We start from the raw sequence: 12434 nt of genomic DNA on the forward strand, positions 1-12434 counted from the left end.
AAATTTGACCATTTCATTTGACATGATCTTTAACACCTTCTGAAGGCCTTCAAGGTCAAAAGGATCCTTTGGAGCTTTGTTTTTTGAATCATCCTTGAATGTTACTTTCTTTGATTTAATTTCGTATGTCTATGACCTCTTTTCTAAGGAAATAATTCTTCTTTCTATAGACAAAGCTTCTTTCATGCTTTCTACGAGGGTAGCCTTATTGGCTCTATCTACAAAAAATACGATATTAGAAGGAAGGGAGGATATGTACCACTCTATTTGTACATCTACTGCAGGTTTAGAGGCAACTGGGATTTTGTTTAGTAACTTGTTAAATCTGGAGTTGAAGTATTTGATCGTTTCATTTGAATTGGCTTTTAGGTTGGAAATATCATTGATTAAAGATGCTATAGTCCCGTCATCACCAAATTTTGCAAGAAATATGTCTTGAAAAGTATCCGAGTTTCTTATTGAGCTTGTTGGAAGGGAAAAATACCAAGATCCTATAGATCCCTGGAAAGTACAAGGAAACAGTCTCATCACACCATCCTCATGTGCAACTCCAATATGATTCATGGCTAACATAAAGTTATTTAGATGTTCTTCAGCAGGAAGACCATCATTAGGATTATACATAGGTAATCATTTTTATAGGTTTACTGGGAGAGCATTTAGATTAGCAACCAATACAACACTAGGATATGTCCAAGGTTGAGCAGGTTGATTGGCCATAACTTGAGTTGGAGACTGGGAAAATGGGAAGGTCAGTCTAGAAGTAGGTGTGGGTGGTGAAGAACTTACTACTAGATAAGTACTACTAGTAGTAGTACTAGTTGAAGAAGTGGATTGTGTAGAAGTGAATGGATGGAAAGGTGAAATGATCTTGTTGGTATCCGATTCAGATCTTGATCTGGAAACTTTTTTATGTCGCGAATGAATGGGAAACTTAAAAGGATTAACTCTGAGCCTTTAACTTTGTAATCGAGTTAATAAACTAGTTTCTCATAATAAGGAAGAGACACTTTCTTCAGAGGCTTCAGGTCTCTCGGGTTTCTTAGAAATGAATATATGTTCCAATTTCTATATCAAGGAGTGAACTTCAGGAGACTCAGTAGTGTAATATCAAGAAGGTGGTTGTCTTAATACTCCAGGAGATGAGGGAGATGTTTCTACAACTTCAGTTTTCTGATCCAGAGCTTTTGAATGAGATCTAGAAGAAGTAGAAGTTGTGGAGGGGTTTTGACTCTTATGAAAGTTTTTCAATTGATATTTAGGCTTATATGCCATTAATAGTAGGATTTCCCTCCTTCTAGCTCCAAAATGTTGAAGCCTCAGATTTATGCTGCTCCAACATGGGGTGTACCACCCAGTCCGGACCTTAAAGACAACTCCTTTTCTGTTTGAAGTGGTGGCTCCGACTGGGGATGATGGGACCAATTTCCCAATATGAGTTTTAAAATGACAGTTGGTGGTTTTCAAGAATTTTCAAATAAGAATAATGATAACTAAATGACCTATTATATCATACAAATCTCTAGCTAACTTAATCTAATATAAACCTTGGTATTCTGTGTGATATGCGATCTAAAAAGATATATGTTTGACATGTGATAATAAAGATCATTCACGCATTAAACAGAGAGGATAACGTGTAAGAATAATTTCTTTGACTAAATAGTTAGTCAAAGAAATGCATAAACTATATCACATATATATGATGATTATATATGAAAATAAACACTTTGATCGAGGCATCATACAGTAGTGCAATTAATGCATAACAGAAAGAACATATTCCATATACAATTCATGAAAACGAAATGTTAACACTAATTAAACAGAAACAAAACTAATCATCCAAGATAAAAGTACCATATATGTGAGGTTCTACTCATTTGACTAATGACATAGATCAACTCCTTTATTCAAATCAAATTATTCTCCAAGTGTACAATAGTGCATCAACATAGGAAAGTAGTATGATATTCAAAATAAATGACCATGTTCCATAATTTCATCGAGGAATTCACAAACTTACATAAGTGCATTCTTTGCAAATGTTTTTGATAAAATTCTAGACCCTTCTCTAAATGCATGAGAAGGGTATAAACACTTGTTGAGATTGTAACAAGATGATGGAGCTTAGTGAAAAGAGTCGCCTTCACTAAGTGGCCCTGCAGGCAAATTATGGCGCAAGTTCTGTTTTTGGATCCCAGCGGGATGATCATAGCAGGAGTGACCACAGCAGGGATGATCACAGCAGGAGTGACCACAACAGGAGTGATCATAGTAGGAGTGAACACAGTAGGAGTGATCATAGCAGGAGTGATCAAAGTCTATTTTTAGACTGGCTGTCCAAAATAGAAAAGTCAAATATTATTGTCTCATAATAATATTTGGACTATAAACTTGATCTTATTCTCTTGGAGCACTTCAGTTTGAGCTACAGATGTGGCCCATGCAGCTGTCAGAAGGAAGTACACTTTTCTTATGAGTCAGTTGAGTTGTTGCATGCATGACTTCAGTTAGAACTCAATCAGTTGAGTTTGGTGGAGTTGATTGTGGAGTTGATGGAGTTGTGTTCAGTTTGACTTGGTTAAACTAGTTGTAGTTAGTCTAACTGCAAATAGACTAATGATGAGTTGTTAAACTAATTATTAACTCATAATACAACTATATAATACATCAGTTAACCTAGTTGCATGTCAGTGCATGTTCAGTTCAGCAGGGACGGGTGTTAGAGAATCAGATTGCTATCAGTTGTGACTATAGTTGTGCATTAGATCTTGCACAATCAAGGGATTGAGTATGCCAATGAGTTTGCTTATGTATTTTCCCAGTATTATAGCCTCTACTCACGTCTAACATAGTGTGAGTGATTCTTTGGAGGTGAAATACGAGTTTGGTAAACCATTCTCATTCATTCTTGAGCAGGTATTGAGCAGTGGAGGCAGGCAAGCAGTGGAATAGATTTGGAGATCAGATCTTAGCTATATTGTGTATAACAGGTGGAGCTGGTACTGGATTGCTTGGTGATAAGCGTTGTACTTTGTAATGTTACATGGTCTCAATCATTAATATACAGATAGTTGGGGTTTTTAGCGAGATGCTTTCCCCGGGTTACATACTGTGTTAATGTGTGAATGCTCTTGATGTTTTATTATTATTGATGCTGCTAAATTGATGATAAACGTAGAGGAGCTTATGCATTTTGTATGTATTCCGCAATAGTACATGATTAGGATAATCTCCATTGAATATGTGTTAAATTATTCAAAATTTCTACATGGTATCGGAGCTGTTGATCATCAGATCTACTATTCAGGAAGTGTTTACATTCTATTTCTTCAGGCAAAGTCTGTAATCGGGCCAGGTAGCCTCTGGATTCATCCCTCCTTTGGAAGGTGAGATATCCGGTGAATGCCCATACAGTCAATCTCTGTATGAGAAATATTGTGTTCTCACGAATCTTATATCCGAGGTGGTTGAGTTGGTTGCTGGTGGAATTCGAATTTGCAGCAGTGTTTTCTTCGTGACAACGCAGCAATGTCTTTCAACGGATTGTGATTGGAGTATGCTCTTGAGGGCAGCTTAAACTATATTGCATGGAAGGACAGGATGGAGGCAGTATTGGATGATAACGGGCTGAAGGAGTTCATAAATACAGATATCCCAAAGCCTACTGATGCTACTCAAGCTGATGCTTGGCAAAAAAAGACCGCAAAATGTCGAAGGATTCTGTTGGAGGGCGTGAAGGATCACATTGTGTCCAGCCTCCATGGAAAGGCTACTCCATATTTGATGTGGAAATCATTAACAAAATTATTCCAAAGCAAGAGCGATCAGAGGAAGCTGGTGCTCAAACATAAACTCAGAAACATCAAATGCGAGAAGGGTGACAGTATGCCCAAGTATCTCATGAAGTTCACTCAGTGTCGAGATGAGCTGGGAAGTGTGGGGGTTATTGTCGATGATGAGGACTTGGTGACCTTGGCTCTCCTTGGTCTTCCGAAAAGTTGGCATTCCTTTCAGGAATCTGTCAATGGTCGGGGGAAATTGGCAAGATGGGAAAGACTATGGTCAGATCTTGTGCAGGAGGAGATTAGGCGTAGTGCCAGGGACGGATCTTCGTCAAAGGGAGCTGATGAAGAGAATTGCACTTTGGCTGCCAAAGCAAAGAAAGGGAAGAGCAAGAAAGCTTCTCAGTCTGGTGCGAAAGGCAAGAAGAAGGATATGTCCAAGGTGAAGTGTTTTCACTGTCACCAGCACGGACACTATACCACTAATTGTCCACAGAAGAAGAAGAACAAGTAGGTTGCTGGATCTTCAGGAGGAGAGGCTCTAGCCTCACAGTTTGAGCTTGATTTTTCATTGATTGCATGCTTGGTTCCAAGTGTGATGGGATCGATGTGTTCCTTGGACAGTGGTGCGTCTTTTCACATGAAGGGAGATAGAGATTTGTTCTCTGATATGGAGGACAAAGATCTTGGAGTGCACATCGAGATGGGCAATGATGGTAGATACAGTGCGACCGGTATCGGTACCATTTCCTTTGAGAGGGAGTCTGGTGAAACCTTCGTATTGAAGGAAGTCATGCATGTTCCAGGATTGAAGAATAATCTCATCTTAGTGGCGATGTTAGAAGCCAAGGGGTATGATGTTGTTTTCAGCGAGGGAAAGGCCTTCCTACGCAGCAAGACAACTGGTGAGACCCGGAAGATAGGGGTTCGAGTAAGGAACCTTTATCAGTTGCATGTAGATGGATGCACAGTAATGGTGGGCAAGGCAGAAGGATTGGTGAGCCGGGATGATGGCAAGTTGTGGCACAGGAGATTGGGTCACCTTCACCATGGAGCCTTGAAGATACTGCAGCAGATCACTACAGGGCTTCCTAAAGGCACACTTGCACAGTCAGATTAGTGCAAGGGGTGTAATTTGGGGAAATTTGTGAAAGCCACCTTTCACGAGAAGGATAATCGTGCCATGACGATCCTTTAGAGAATTCACACAGACGTGTGTGGACCTTTCTCAGTTGCTTCGACAGAAAAACACAGGTATTATGTGATTTTTGTTGATGATTTCTCTTGTAAGTGTTGGATCTTCTTCATGCAGAAGAAGAGCGAGACATATTCAAAGTTCTGTGAATTCAAAGCACTGGTCGAGAAGGAGTCGTGGAAGAAGGTGAAGGCTCTTAGGAGCGATAATGGTGGTGAATACATCTCGGATGAGTTCAAGGATTTCTACAAGGCAGAAGGGATTCGGGGAGAGCTCATAGCTCCCCATAACCCACAACAGAACAGGGTAGCTGAGCGGAAGAACAGAACGATTGTGGGTGCTACATGGGCCATGTTGCATGATCAGGGCCTACCCCTTCACTTGTGGGTGGAAGCATGCAATACAACAGTTTATGTGCAGAACCATTGTCCTCATAGGATACATGGCATGAGTACACCTGAGGAGGCTTATTCTGGTAAGAAGCCTGATCTTTCTCATTTGAGGATATTTGGTGCTAACGTTTACATGCATGTGACGAAGGATGCCAGGAAGAAGTTGGAGCCGACCGCAGAGGTTGGGATATTTGTGGGGTACACTGATATGCCCCACAACTATCGTGTGTATTTTCCAAACAGTGGTAAAATTGTTGTGCGACAGGATATAAAATTTCAAGAGGAGAAAGCCATGAACTATTCACTTGAGAGGGAGCTACACTTGCATGCAGATGAGGAGCTATTAGTTCCTAAGGATGAGCTTTAGGACGTGGATTAGCCACAGGACGAGGTTCATGGAGTGGAAGAGACCACTCATGCGGCGCCAACCATCATAGGGTTAAAGCGCTTGACAGAAGCTGAGCGACTGGCTCAAGATGCAGAGAAAGTTGTAGGACCACCTACAACCCAACGCAGGTAGAGACAATCACCTGATCGGTACACTGGATACATGGCTCTTATGAGCTAGTGTGTTGTGACTGAGCCATCCTCTTTCGAGGAAGCTGTGGAGGATCCCGCATGGGTAGACGCCATGGTGGAAGAGTATGATTCTATTGTCAGAAACAGTGCATGGGAGATTGTTCCTAGACTGGAAGGGAAATCAGTGGTGGGTTTGAGATGGATCTGCAAAGTTAAGCAGGCAGCTGACAGGAGTGTGGAGAAGTACAAGGCAAGATTTTTTGCCTGAGGCTTTTCACAGATAGAGGGGATTGATTATGAGGAGACCTTTGCACCTGTCGCAAGGTATTCTTCCATACGGACGATTCTTTCTCTCTCAGCACAGATGGGATGGCACATTCATCATATGCATGTGAAGACTGCGTTCCTCAATGGAGTCATTGAGGAGGAGGTGTACATCGAGCAACCCGAAGGCTTTGAGGTCTTCAGCAGCGAGTCACATGTGTGCAGGCTCAAGAGAGCGCTGTATGGGTTGAAGCAAGCACCACGTGCTTGGTACACACGGATAGACAACTATTTCACAGGACTTGGATTCTCCAAGAGCGAGGCGGATCCTAACCTATACAAGATTGTGGTGGAGGGTAAGTTGCTTATCATTGTACTGTATGTTGATGATTTGATTCCTACAGGTGATGAGCTGTTGATACTGTCATGCAAGAAGGATCTTGCTACAGAGTTTGAGATGAAGGATTTGGGCCTCCTTCACTATTTCCTAGGATTGGAAATATGACAGTGTAGTGGTGGATTGTTTGTTTCTCAGGGGAAGTATGCTCGGGAGATACTGGAGAAGTTCAACATGCATGGTTGCAAGCCTGTGGATACTCCTCTTCCTGGAGGTTGGAGGAAGGAGGATGCCACTTCGGGAGAAGAAGTGGATGCCACTGTTTATTGACAGTTGGTGGGATCGTTGATTTATTTGGTCAATACATGACTTGATATATGCTATGCAGTTAACCAGCTTTCACAAGCTATGGTTAAGCCTACCAAGCTCTTCTGGAAGGCAAGCAAGCATGTATTGCGTTATTTGAGAGGCACATCGGGATATGGAACTTGGTACAGACAGGAGGATGCAGATTGGGTAGGGAGCTTAAGAGGCCGAGTATATGGCAGCAAGGACATCAGGTACCATCATATCAAAGATTGTGTGCAGCAGAGGATCATGTTACTTTCATACATTCCAATGGAGGATCAGGATGCTGAAATTCTGACAAAGGCTCTCACCAGGAGCAAATTCGAGTACCACCAAGGTAGGATAGGGGTTTCTGATAATCCATATCTTGTCGAGAGGGAGTGTTGAGATTGCAACAAGATGATGGAGCTTAGTGAAAAGAGTCACCTTCTCTAAGTGGGCCCGCAGGCAAATTATGGCGCAAGTTCTGTTTTTGGATCCCAGCAGGGATGATCACAGCAGGAGTGACCACAGTAGGGATGATCACAGCAGGAGTGACCACAGCAGGAGTGATCATATTAGGAGTGACCATAGCAGGAGTGATCACAGCAGGAGTGATCAAAGTCTATTTTTAGACTGGCTGTCCAAAATAGAAAAGTCAAATATTATTGTCTCATAATAATATTTGGACTATAAACTTGATCTTATTCTCTTGGAGCACTTCAGTTTGAGCTACAGATGTGGCCCATGCAGCTATCAGAAGGAAGTACGCTTTTCTTATGAGTTAGTTGAGTTGTTGCGTGCATGACTTCAGTTAGAACTCAATCAATTGAGTTTGGTGGAGTTGATTGTGGAGTTGATGGAGTTGTGTTCAGTTTGACTTGGTTAAACTAGTTGTAGTTAGTCTAACTACAAATAGACTAATGATGAGTTGTTAAACTAATTATTAACTCATAATACAACTATAGAATACATCATTTAACTCAGTTGCATGTCAGTGCATGTTCAGTTCAGCAGGGACAGGTGTTAGAGAATCAGATTACTATCAGTTGTGACTATAGTTGTGCATTAGATCTTGCACAATCAAGGGATTGAGTATGCCAATGAGTTTGATCATGTATTTGCCCAGTATTATAGCCTCTACCCACGTCTAACACAGTGTGAGTGATTCCTTGGAGGTGAAATACGAGTTTGGTAAACCATTCTCATTCATTCTTGAGCAGGTAATGAGCAGTGGAGGCAGGGAAGCAATGGAATAGATTTGGAGATCAGATCTTAGCTGTATTGTGTGTAACAGGTGGAGCTAGTACTGGATTGCTTGTGATAAGCATTGTACTTTGTAATGTTACATGGTATCAATCATTAATATACAGATAGTTGGGGTTTTTAGCCAGATGCTTTCCACGGGTTACATACTGTGTTAATGTGTGAACGCTCTTGATGTTTTATTGTTATTGATGCTGCTAAATTGATGATCAACGTAGAGGAGCTTATGTATTGTGTATGTATTCCGCAATAGTACATGATCAGGATAATATCCATTGAATATTTGTTAACTTATTCAAAATTTATACAATACTATCTAACTAATATTCAAAAATAGATTATACAAAAATTTGAGGAGGTTTCAAACAACCTTCCTCCTAACTAGCAACTAACTCTAAAAATAAAAGTGACTTGATGAGAAGAGGTTATGTTAGATACCTATACCAATAGGTTTCATATTTCATGATTGGCAAAAGAAGTTCCAAATATGCTCTGCTTTGGTGATGCAAAGATCCCATATTTCCAAGAGAATGCAATATGTGTACATAGCTTGATGTTGACTGAATTTTGGATGGATGGTCCAAACAGCCTAATCTGGATCATGCCATGTTTCAATTTCTTGTCATTAGAATAGAGAAAGAAGCCTGTCCAAACTGTTCAATCTTGGCAGGCTAGTAATTAGGCAGAGAATTAAGGTTCCCAACTTCTTAATCTGGGGCCTTGGAAGTAATAAGGTTAGTTGTAGATAGAAAATCAAAAGAAAAAGCCAAATGAAAAGAAAAGGCACATAAGGGTTTGCAAGTCTAAGTGCACCCTCCTTGGAGTAACAAAAAAAATGCTAGGCAGTAGGTGGGTAGGTAGATGGGGTTGCAGAAGCATGATTCCTTTGTCACTGGCTCAAGCAAAGGAAAAACATGGTGCCATCGCAGGTCTCCTATTCAGCAGTTTTGCAACAGTACAATGAGGCATGTCTAACTCCCTAATACCCCCCATTATACTCATTACTAACATCCCAATACTACTTATGTTCATGGAAAGAGTCAAAGTCTTGTGTTGGTTCTTGGTTCTTTAGAAGCCACATTTCTTGTGTAAAATTCTTTTCATTTTGATCTACTTCCTAAACTAAGTTCATTTCATATAAACTTAGTGGTTTTTCCCCCTTATCCACCTTCTCCACTCATATTAACTCCTAACTTCTTATTATCTAAATCCCCTATCTCCCCCTTTTCCCCTACTATTATAAACACTATGGTGTATAAACCCCAAGCAATGTATAAATATTCCCTCCCCCTGGCAATTATAGCCATATGCCTAAAAGCAGGGATTATATTGACCCCTGGTCAGTCTAATAACCTAAGCTACACCCCTTTCCCCTTCACAAATATTTGAAATCATTTACCCACTTCATTTGCAAAAGGCCTTGTAAAAACCCACTATTTTTCCTAACCAGCGCTATTTGTAAAATACACTAAAAAACCATTTTTTCCGCCTTATCCAAAGTTTTGTTGCCATGCGCCTTTCCACAAAAAACATTGGAAAAACCCGCAAATCTGCCAAAACCCACAGTTCTGCCTGGGCGCGCATTTCAAAGAATATATTAAAATATTCCCGCCCGCTACCGTATTGCCCTGACAACTTGCCCTCCCGCTAGCCATCGGATCTGGGCTTTCCCATCCGACGGCCCTTATCAATTTCGGAGCGGCCCCGATGTACTGCCATTACCTCCTGAAATTTGTCAGAGGGTGACGTTAGGCCTCTGCCACGCGTCGCCCCCAAATCTTATCGAGCCACCTTCTGACAATCCCGCTTCCGTATGAAGAGCGGTACGATGTTATACCGCTTACCACTCCCGGTTTTCAGCTGTTCTGTCATGCCAACGTCACGCCACTCCACCGCCGCATCAGCACCCCCGCCTGCCATCGCTCCGACATGTCCCCCACCTATGCAGTCCCTGTGGACCACTCACAGGCCGCCACGTCACCCGATGACGTCATGCTGACATCACCCAACCTTGACCCCACCTGATGACGTCATTCTGACATCATCCAAATTTTCGCGCCAACGCCCAAAAGTCCATATTTGGCTGAATTTTTCCGTTTTTGCGCATTTTCATATGTTTTTCTGCTCTGCCTCCTGCATGCATTTTTACGTCCTTTGCTGCCGCCAACCTACCAAGACCATTCTAGAGCTGCTGCCACTCAGCGTTTGACTGCAACCAAGCTCCTCCATCGTTATAACACCAAGTATTTACCAATTCTCTGACTGCGCGCTCTATTTCGTCCTACATTGTTAAGAAACCATTAAAAATTGACCATTTTTCTTGGAGAAATAGGCCTGCTGCGCCTTAAAACCAACTTCATCACTTTCTAACCGGCCAATTGTGCCCAATTACACCCCTGTTGCTCTAAAACGGGCTGTAATTCAGCAAATTACCTAACCTACTGCGCAGGACGGTAGTTCTTCCAGAAATAGTCGAAATTCAAACCAAATTCACTTGTAAAGCATGGATACACCAGTAGCACCGGCTGCCCTGAATGTTGCTCCATTGAATGCCCCCCAGAGAGAGTTGGAGTGGAAACCATTAGCAGATCAGGATTACCAAATATCAGAGGAAATGCTAATGCATAGCAAGTATCACATTCACTTGCTAAATGAATTGAAACTCAAGCATGATAGTGGAATGGATATATTGGGCATTTGGGACTCTTTCCTCCCCATCTTCAAGCTCCCTCAAGTCAACCAATTCCCTGACCTAATCCACCAATGTGCTGACTGTTATGACCCCACTCAGAGGGCTGTGCTTGACCCTTCAGGCTCAGTTGTTTTTTATGTCACCCCTGAAGCCATCAGAGAGATGCTGAACTTCAAGACTGATAAGAAATTAGTCCCTTTGTCACTATTGGATCTGATAAAACAAGGAGCTAAACTGACAGATGCTCAAATCACTAAGATAAATCAATTTTTCATTGATTCAACCTCTGAGACCATGAAGTACCCTCCCATTTCTCTTGTATACCTGAATCAATTGGGCAGAGACCTTGCAGATATGATTAGTCCCATACTGGGCTATAATTCAATAGAATTTGTTGATGAAACTGTGCTGGTAATGATGGCCATGTTTTCCCCTGATAAGCTCCCAATCTGTTATGAATATGCCACTTATATCTCCAATAAAATACATGAGCAATTGATAAACTTGGCGAGAGAAAGGCTGTTCAGATACACCTCCTACATCTACCATTTAATCCTATACTATCAGCATGAGAAATTCCCTTTCCCTGTGAGAAGAGTGGATGCACAAGGCAATCCAAGGTCAGTGGTCTATTGGTCATCTGCTTTCCACTGCAGATCTTATTCCCCATACACTTATTCTGAGTTTATAGACCTCTTCATCCACCCAGCCATGTCTCTGCTTATGAGCTCACCTCCTCTAAGACTGACTGATGAGATGCAGAGGATTCTTCAGTTGTCCAAGGTATACATCATTGGGGATTGGTATTTTTACCAAAACCACACAGTTATTAGAATATATGGGCGTGAGTTTCCCCCATACAGATTGCCCAGATACGTGCCCATGAGATTGTTTGCCCTCGAATACTTCAGGCAATTTGGGAATGCTGATGTGCTCCATTTCTCAAGCAGGGGCAAGAAAGCACAACTTAAAGTTAGAAATCAATTAGGCCACTTCATTTACAATAAAATGGAGGAAGGTTGGCAAGAGGCAGATAGAATGCTGGAAAGCCTTGGCTTACAGACCAGTTTCCTTTGGAAACCATACGACCCCACTCATTTCATAAGCTTAAGAAGGATCGGATATAGGCTGGCCAGTTATGGTCACGTAAGGTTGCCTCACATAGAAAAATATGCAAATCAACTAGAATGGAGGGAAGGCACCTTAGAAGAAGCTACTACACAAAAAGAACTAGCTCAAAGAGGAATGAGAAATCTCCAAAAGTTGGCTGACTGGGAGTTTTGTTCATAGGTATTTTCTCTGCCAGGAACTCAAGTGGGAGCAGTTGCCTCATCATCTACAGCTCCACAAAAGACAGTCCAAGCCCCAATCACAACAGAAACTTTAGCCAAGGATAAAGGCAAGGAAATAGAACAACAAGAGGTCCCTGAAGAGCAGCAATCAGCCCAAGATCAACAGCTTGAAAATCATCCTGAACAGCAGGAAGAAATGGCAGAGGCTCCTGGTCCTAATGATGAGCAAACGCAAGAAAAGGAGGCCTCAGTGCAGAATGTTACAGTGGAGACTTCGGTGCTCCAAACCCCTATAAATGAAGAGAGGGGTAAGAAGAGGGATAGAGAGGAACAGACTCCCTTTAGCACCGCAACATCACAGC

The sequence above is a fragment of the Pinus tabuliformis genome, chromosome 8 (genome assembly GCF_031772625.1).
Source record: "Pinus tabuliformis cultivar Carrire ecotype Pingquan chromosome 8, CPIR1, whole genome shotgun sequence".
In the NCBI taxonomy this organism is placed as follows: Eukaryota; Viridiplantae; Streptophyta; class Pinopsida; order Pinales; family Pinaceae; genus Pinus; species Pinus tabuliformis.